This window comes from Xenopus tropicalis, chromosome 7 (genome assembly GCF_000004195.4).
Source record: "Xenopus tropicalis strain Nigerian chromosome 7, UCB_Xtro_10.0, whole genome shotgun sequence".
In the NCBI taxonomy this organism is placed as follows: domain Eukaryota; kingdom Metazoa; phylum Chordata; class Amphibia; order Anura; family Pipidae; genus Xenopus; species Xenopus tropicalis.
In genome coordinates this window covers 124,483,011-124,491,493 of record NC_030683.2, presented here as the reverse complement: position 1 = coordinate 124,491,493, position 8,483 = coordinate 124,483,011, and the positions used below count along the sequence as shown (strand labels likewise).

At 42.5% G+C, this 8,483-nt stretch overlaps 1 protein-coding gene across 4 annotated transcripts in view; it reads left to right on the top strand.

The window, feature by feature from the left end:
* Positions 1-283: 283 nt before the first annotated feature.
* dyrk1a.2 (dual-specificity tyrosine-(Y)-phosphorylation regulated kinase 1A, gene 2) overlaps positions 284-8,483 on the top strand; it is a 46,902-nt gene continuing 38,702 nt past the window's right edge. For all 4 annotated transcript variants that reach the window (XM_012966076.3, XM_012966074.3, XM_012966075.3 and 1 more), the window contains exon 1: positions 284-644. The gene's annotated coding sequence lies outside the window, so the exon portion shown is untranslated. The remainder of the gene's footprint in view (positions 645-8,483) is intronic.

Here is an 8,483-nt window from a genome sequence, read left to right as displayed (position 1 = left end):
TACTAAAAATAGTTGCCATGTGAACTTCCCCTTTAACTTCCAAAAGTTCCATTAAAGGGCATACAGGAAGCTTCTGATGTATTTTGAAAAATAATAATAAATAAGTCAATTGCATTTGCTCCGTGCAAAACAGGCGCAGTGCGTTAATACCGCCGTAAGAGCGATAGAAGTTTGAATAAAAATGAGCCGTTGCCTGAAGGGGGGTGTGGAGAAGGAAGGCGTGGCTTGGAAGGTAGGGGGCGCCAAGCAATGACGCAGGAACTAATCCCAAAGCGGAGGCGGCAAGAGAAGCGGCCGCTGAGCGGTCTCTGCGCATGCGCACTCACGTGATTTCTCCTCAGCGGCTGTTGCGTCGGTTTGTTTTCGCAGCCATTTTGTGTTGCATTACTGGGAAAAAAAATCCGTGCCGGAGCAGAGGTGCGGGCTTGGGGCGGCGAGCTGTGACAGCCCCTCACTCACTGGCGCTGGCCTCCGTGCCGGCCTGTCTTTCCCCAGCTCGCCCGGAGAGCTTGGGGCTTGTTAGGGGCATCCGGGAAGGGGGAGAGCAAGAGCCGGCGCCTCCGCATAGCCCCGGCCTCGGCCTCCTCCGCCGCAACGCTCCATGATGTGTGTCCGCCCGCGGAGAGACACTCGCTGCGCCTGAGGTGAGTGCTTGGGGATGCCTGAAGGCGGGGTTGCCCTGTCACCGCTCGGTTCCTCCGCCTGGGGCGCAGATAGTACCGGGGCAGCAGGTGCATTGCGCCGGGAGGGTCGCAGGGGGCTCATAACGCCCCATGGTGCAATTGTTTAGCACCTGTATTTCATTGCCTTTCAACTAACATTTACTATACTATAGCCAGTGATAGACCCAAACATCTTGCAGTTGGTCTTTAATATTTTTTTTTTTAGTCTTGTGTGGAGTTTGAATTATTCTGTTTTTTTTTTTTTTTGTTCAGCCTCTTTCCAGTTTGAAATTTCAGCAGATGGCTGGTTGCTAGGGTCCAATTTAGCCTAACAACCAGGAAGTGGTTTGAATGAAAGGCTGTAAAATGAATGGGAAGAGGGCGTATCATTCACGTTGAAATGTTGCAAAGTAAAGGGGCATTCTGTAACTGCACTAGAAATGAATGTAAAGGTGAACTATACCATTTTAATTTAAAAAATAAATAAATAAATGGACAGCTGTTGTTGAACTGTAACTCTCCACCATGGCAGGGAGAGCCACAGGCTTGCATTGGGCCTTGATGGTAAGGACACAAGCAAAATACATTTTAGTTTATGGACAAGTTATTGCAATATAGATCATTCAATCTAACTGGGCTGCGAGTTTACAGATATGAATGGGGAGCAGCGAGCAGTGGCAGTTATACAGATATGAATGGGGAGCAGCGAGAAGTGGCAGTTATACAGATATGAATGGGGAGCAGCGAGCAGTGGCAGTTATCCTAGTGCCCAAATGAATAGTCGCTTACAGGTAAAAATAAACAGCATGTGAAATATTTCATGTTGAGCCCATGTATTCAATGTTTCAATTAATTGCTAAAATGTATCATGTAAAGTAACGGTTACTGAAGGCTGCGCGGCTACAGCCACTGTTGACATTACTGTTGCTGTGAGTTTAAAGGGGAAGTGCCACAGCAGTGAGTGGGACACGCTGGCTCCTTTACTAAAAAGGTTTTGGTATCAGGATTTGACATTTGGTACGTTTTTAGTTCCAGTGCTCTCTGCTTGTGGTTGGTACCAGTACTCCATTACAGCAATAATGTTTTTCATTCCCTTTCCCATGCAGAGAGGTAATGATAAGGCCAGGGTTACACAGGATAGAGATCTTATTGGGGCTAAGTGTTTTATTTTGTGTATATATTTGGTCAGGGTTCCCCAACCTTTCTTAAGGTCCCCCATATACGGGCCGATCCACTTGCTTGACGATGTCGCCAAGCGAGCGGATCTTCTCCCGATATCCCCCACCTATGGGTGGGCGATATCGGGAGAATACAGGATAATTTGATTATTTGGCCATGGGGCCAAAAGGTCGGATTACAACGACTGGTATAGGCGCAGTCGGTTCGGGGACCCCATCAATGAGCCAATGCGGTCCCTGATCCGACTAGATTTTCTAACCTGCCCGATCGAGATCTGACCGATTTCAGGTAGTGCCCATACATGGGCCGATTAGCTGCCGAATCGGTCCAAGGGACCCATATCGTCAGCTACAATCGGCCCGTGTGTGGGCACCTTTTTCTTACTCGTGAGCCACAGCCAAATGTAAAAAGACTTGGAGAGCAACACAAGCACCATAAAAAACCAAATAAGAGCTGTGATTGGCTATTAGGCAGCCTCTATGCACCCTATCAGCTTACAGGGGCTTTATTTGGTAGGAAATCTTGTTTTTATTAACCAAAACTTGCCCCCAAGTCAGGAATTCAAAAATAACTCCCTGGTTTGGGGGCACTGAGAGCAACATCCAAGGGGTTGGGGAGCAACATGTTACCCCTGAGCCACTGGTTGGGGATCACTGTATTGGGCAGTTACAGCATTGCTGCCCTCTGGCTGTTGTGTAGCTCTTGCCTTACAACATTTTCTGTTTAAATGTCCTTTCAGTCCTTGTTGTGCTGGGTAAATATCTTAGGAAATGTTTTAGAAAGTGGGTGTTTTGCGTGGGCATGGCAGAATACTGTCGTTATTATATTGCTGCTGATAATAATAATGTCATTTGCTGTCCTCCAGCTTTGGGTGTTGGACAGCTGAAGAGAATTCTAGGGTTATCCTACGACTGCCATCCCTAATAGGAACTGTTACATAGTTATCTTTTTAGCAACTTTGACTTGGCTCACTTTCTTGAATGATTGTACTCTTACTGTCTTGTTTACTTTTATGTGTTTAACATAAGATATTGCATTGCTAGTTGGCTTTCAGCACGTTTCAGCCCTATATGAACTTGTCTGCCCTCCTTATATCTATGTATTACAGTTGATATAAGCTAAAGCAGAAGTGTTTTTTTTTTTAATTGATCATTTAATAGAAGACCAAATCACAAAGCTGTGGGATTATGGTTCTGTGGAAGCCAAAGGGCAGTAACCACTTCAAAGAATGTCTTATCCGTGAGCTTCAAGCAAAAAAAAACAAATATATAATATTATATTCATGTGCTACAGTACATTCCAACTTGGCATACCTGTTTAAAATCTTGTATGCAATTAATTCAGCCTGCTTCCTTTTTATCAGTAACAGTTGAATGATTTATGGCTTTATGTTCTTATAACTACTTTCAGGTAAAATATATTTCTATTAAAGATAGTTCTATGCAATAATAACTCTATGCAAACTGGAAAGTTACAGTTTACTGTATTTAATCAGAACATTGGTCAAATTCTAGAACTAGAACTTTAGTGTGTTATATTTACCATAAAATGTTATGTCTTTAAATTGTGCTTAAGATTTTGGTGTTTTTAACTATATTCTATTCTAATATATTCTTAAACATTTTTTTTATAATTCGTTTTATATTTGTGGTTTTAGAATTTTTTGTCTGTTCAGCAGTTCTCCAGTATGGAATTTAAGCAGCTATCTGGTTGCTAAGGTCCAAATTACCCTAGCAACCAGGGAGTAGTTTGAATGAGACTCTGGAAGATGAACAGGAAAGGCTCTGAACAGAAGTTTAAGAAGTAGCCATAAAACTGTAGCCTCACAGAGCAATAGTTTCTTTTGGTTACTGAGGTCTGTGACCCCAGTTTGACAATGTGCTGGGGTATTTTGGGGACAGCAGGGTTATATGATTTCTTCAGCTTACACACATAGTTCATGCTATTTTATTTTAAGGTGAGCTCCTCTGTACTATATACTATATGTATAATACCCCCTTTGCAAAGAGATTCCGAAATGTATTCCTGTAAGGATGTAAGAGGCACCATTACTGCAAACTGATCATTTACGGAACAAAAGCAAGTAAACCCCTTAGTGCACGTAGTGAACATTACTGGATCAGAGAGTGGTGCTATTATAATTATACAGATGCACTCATATTTTGCTATAGGAGTCATGTTAGTGATGATTTTTTTTTTTTGCCCCAAGGCCGAACTGTGCTTCCAAGCAGATATTAGGACAGTCACGTTGCATATGTCAGTGCCAATTAATATACTATGCTGACTAGTGCGGTTAATATACTAATAGAATTGGCCAGTGTTTGGACATGTGTTGTCTAAGCATTGATTGTGTATTATTTGTGTCTGTGTGACTTAAAACATTTGTATATGTCTGCCCTTTGTGTACTCAGGGTGTTTGTAAATATGATAGCTTTATACTTTAGTGACCTGCTAAGGCTGATCAGAAAGGTGTTTTGTCCCCAACTGGAATGAAAATGTCAATAACCCTGTTTTGGTTCTTATATAAACTACAGCTGTCTCATTACACAGACTTTTCTATTTTGTGATTTCTGCTCACTTGTCATAAGCCTGGTGATTCCCATTATCTATAACAGAAAATAGTCAGAGATAATTCCTGATACTTCCTGGCCATAAAACCACACACATCATATTACATAGGAAGCATGCTATTAGCATTACAGGCAATTGCACACCCATTTGATGCTTCCATTTGTTAAGTGGGCTAGCATAAAGCATAAGCCCAAATACATTATGGCAATTTCCCATTCTTTCCAGTGGTGTGTATATATTTTAGAAAGTCCCAGGATTATTATTATGTATTGTCTGCATAAAGCTGAGGTTTTTACTGGTATCTTTCTAAAAGGGTTTGGCCACTTGTATGTGCCCACCCCATTTGTATGTGCTACTTGTTGCAGATGCCAGCTTAGCCACTGTGCATATAAGAATAGCAGTGTTTTCTAAACACACCCTGCTCAGCTATTTGGGTATTTAGCGAGTTGGCAATTTGGAATATCTGGCATACTGTTTCCCACCACTCTTTGGTTTTAAATCATATGAAGTCAAAATGTGTATAGAAACCACTTTTTGTGTCCCCTTGCCTGATATGCAGTTTGTTTTCTATGGTGTAAATGTTATCAAATGTCTGTATATATATATATATATATATATATATATATATATATATATATATATATATATATATATATAATATAGCAAACAGTAATATAGCTTCAGAGAAGAGTGGATAAGAAATATGGTTATATTTTTCTGCATTAATGAGATTATATATGCTTGCTATGTTTATTTTGCTCTTTTTTTTCTAAAATATCATTTTATATACATTTGTATGAAACCCTGTGTGTGCTGGCATTACTCCTGCAATATTTTAGTTTATATGGCTCTCGCACCCAGGTTGTATTTTTTGTTAGTGGCGTGCACCATTATGATCTTTGTAGTATATGTGTGTGTATATATAATATATATAATCTGTGCTGTGCAAGCATCTGCTCCAAATATTATACCATGTATTTACTATGTATAGCATAGGACTGGTATTAGTGGGGACGATAGAAATATTATAGCAATGTGTACCATTCTCCCTTGTGTTGGACTGGCCCAACGTTCTTATGGACCCGGCATATATATATATATATATATATAATCAGACTGCATTAGCCACTCTGCACCCACAGCTGAGAGATGTGGCCATAGAGTGTGGGGTGTAATGAGCTGCTATTTGATATAGACCCATCACTATTATTGTACGTATTAGAATGGTGCCTGTCAGGGGGCCAGACCCATACACGTTGATGTGCTGCATTAACTTAAGAGTCAAATTTGTCAGATGATCTTGTGACTGGTGCTTTAAATAGATTTAATTGCAGCAGATCTTGCAGTAAGTTACGGTCCACGTGCTCAACCTGGTCTGAGGCTGGAGGCAAAGGACATTTGATCTGAAAACACTTATAACATGTCTGTTGAGATGGCACATTGCCAGTGGAAAATTTTGGCTGCCGGGCTGTGAGGTACATCTCATTCGCTGGGATATTGGTTACAGATCAGGACTGGTAACTGCAGTGCGTTATTTATATCTGCATGTTCCTGGAAGGAGCAGTGGCTTTGAAAAGAGGGGTATTTTTGGAGTGCCTCAACTGCTCCGGTTTCTCTCTTTGTTTGGGCATAATCATTCACTGCATCATATATAACCTAGCAACATGCATCACGGCTGAGGGACTCGCGCCATTGGCTGGAAGTAGCATTTGTGCTAGCCAATAGGAACGCTGTTGCCATAGCAGAGGAAATGTTAGAGGTGAGTCTGCAGAGGCATGCACGGGAACATTTCTGCCCTTATGCTTAGTGCTGAGGGAATCTTTGCTACTTACAAAAGACTGATTGATGACACGCAAAGCAGCAGTTTTGTGCTGCCAACCAGGAGAATTTTCTCTTCAACAAATAAATGTGATAGTGTTTCAGTGAAATGCGAGCACAGCCGTGCTTTTCCTCCTCTCCTTGCAACTCCATATCTAATTACAGTTTTTCCAAATCATACGCTCCTAATCTCATGAGGGAAGCCATATTTTGTACATTGTACCCTGCACCCCGCTCTGATTGCAGCTCTCTGGCTCTGTGTATGTCTGGGGCAATATTGCTTTATATCTTTACGGAGGGGGGGTCTCTTTGGCTTTATATCAGCGGTTGTTTTATCGCTAGGTGTGTTCACTGTATATTTAATGTACTTTGGATGCAGGGCTTCTGACTACGACAAACCGTGGCCGTATTGTGAATACAAGACAACCATAACAACCAGTGACGTGTGATGCTGCACATAAATACAACAAGCTGCAGATCCTGTGTTTGTTCTGCTACCCTCTGGCTAAAATCCAGTACCAGTATTCAATTCCAGGCCCTGCATCCATGAGCTTTTTGTCTTAATAGGAATATTCATAAAGAGTAGTTTGAGCCTAGAAATTTCCAGCAGCTGATAGATTGTGGGAGTTGTAGTTTTGCAACATCTGCTGCACAAATGGCCTTATAAGAATAAAAAGAATATCCCCTTGTAAGCAAAAAAAAAAAAAGTAACTGTCGGTTAGACTTGCTTTTTTCAGTGGCCCATGTAGACGTATATGTTTGTATATTGGTTGGTTTTGATCACTTGGATTTATAAGCTATATGTGTCAGGGACCCCCATATTAAAACAGACAAAAAAAAAACCAGACTAATGTGTCTGTGTTGGCATATGGAATATGTAGGCACTTGTACTTTAAGGGTGAAGACACACTGGGCTACTAGTAGCAGCTCCTTTTTCATGGCTACTGAACTCAAGAAAATCCCCTGCCATAGACATTACTGAGAATTGCCTCTGCTAAACACACGTACAGACAATTATCAGTAAATGATCAGCATTGTCTGTTTTAGTAGCAATGACCAGTAGCTGCTACTAGTAGCTCTGTGTGTCTTGACTCTAAGGACACTACTCGAACCACTGAAGGAAAATGGTTTGGCTTGGCCAACCTGATAAGGTTGTTCCTGCACTTTGGCACAGAGTATTTAACTAAGGCAGTAGTATATATTAACAGAAATGGCTTTGGATAACCTTTTAGTTTGCACGTTTAATTAGTCTTGCTGAGTCTGAACTGACAGTGGTAAATACTGCATATAATGGGGTAGTGTGCAGTAAAATAGCGGCCTTTCATGTTAGGGCAGTGGGCATGTAGCAAATCTAGGTGTTTTGTCAACAAGGTGATCTGTGCCACATGGGTGGGCATCCAAATGTTTAGAATTGCTGCTGATTTGAATGGCAGTTTGAATTTTGGGTGCATTCATTGATCAGATAATTGTCCATTGACAACATATCGGTTGGTTTTCCTAGCAACATTTGCCTGAGGCTCAACTGCATGCTATATGACGCTATTTAACATGAAAATTGCTCCATTGGCATTGTGTCCTTTATAGCTGCTTGACATTCAGTGGCAATAGGGGATGGGAACCCTGCAATTTAGGGGGGGAGAGGCCAAGCAGTGTTGAGACTCCAGCAACCCCTGACTTGAGCAATTTCAACACATGTCCTTAAGTTGTGGGGCTACACTGATTATGCTGGGGGGCCCTGTGGCTGCTGGTTGTGCTGGGGGGCCCTGTGGCTGCTGGTTGTGCTGGGGGGCCCTGTGGCTGCTGGTTGTGCTGGGGGGCCCTGTGGCTGCTGGTTGTGCTGGGGGGCCCTGTGGCTGCTGGTTGTGCTGGGGGGCCCTGTGGCTGGGATGCAGGGCTACATACTGAGAAACACCTAGGGGGCTGTAGGTTGGACAGTCCTTGCTTTCCAGGCCATATGCTCTTATGGCTATAGGGCTGTTTGCCCCTGTCAGTCACCCTGCTCCTTGGCACAGGCCAGCAATGGCAGCTATTGGCAGCAGGAGCTGAGATACAGAGGCTCTGTGGGTTGGGGCAGGTGCCCCCAGCAAGCAGCCATGGGGCAGTGTCAGCTGGCACAACTAATCGCTTTCTATTGTGGCTCCGGCTCTGAGGCTCATATATTAATATAGGTACATCGGTAAAGTAACCCATAGCAACCAATAAGCAGTTGCCTATGATTGGTCCAGGGCAGGTTAGTCTGATCGAAACAGTTGC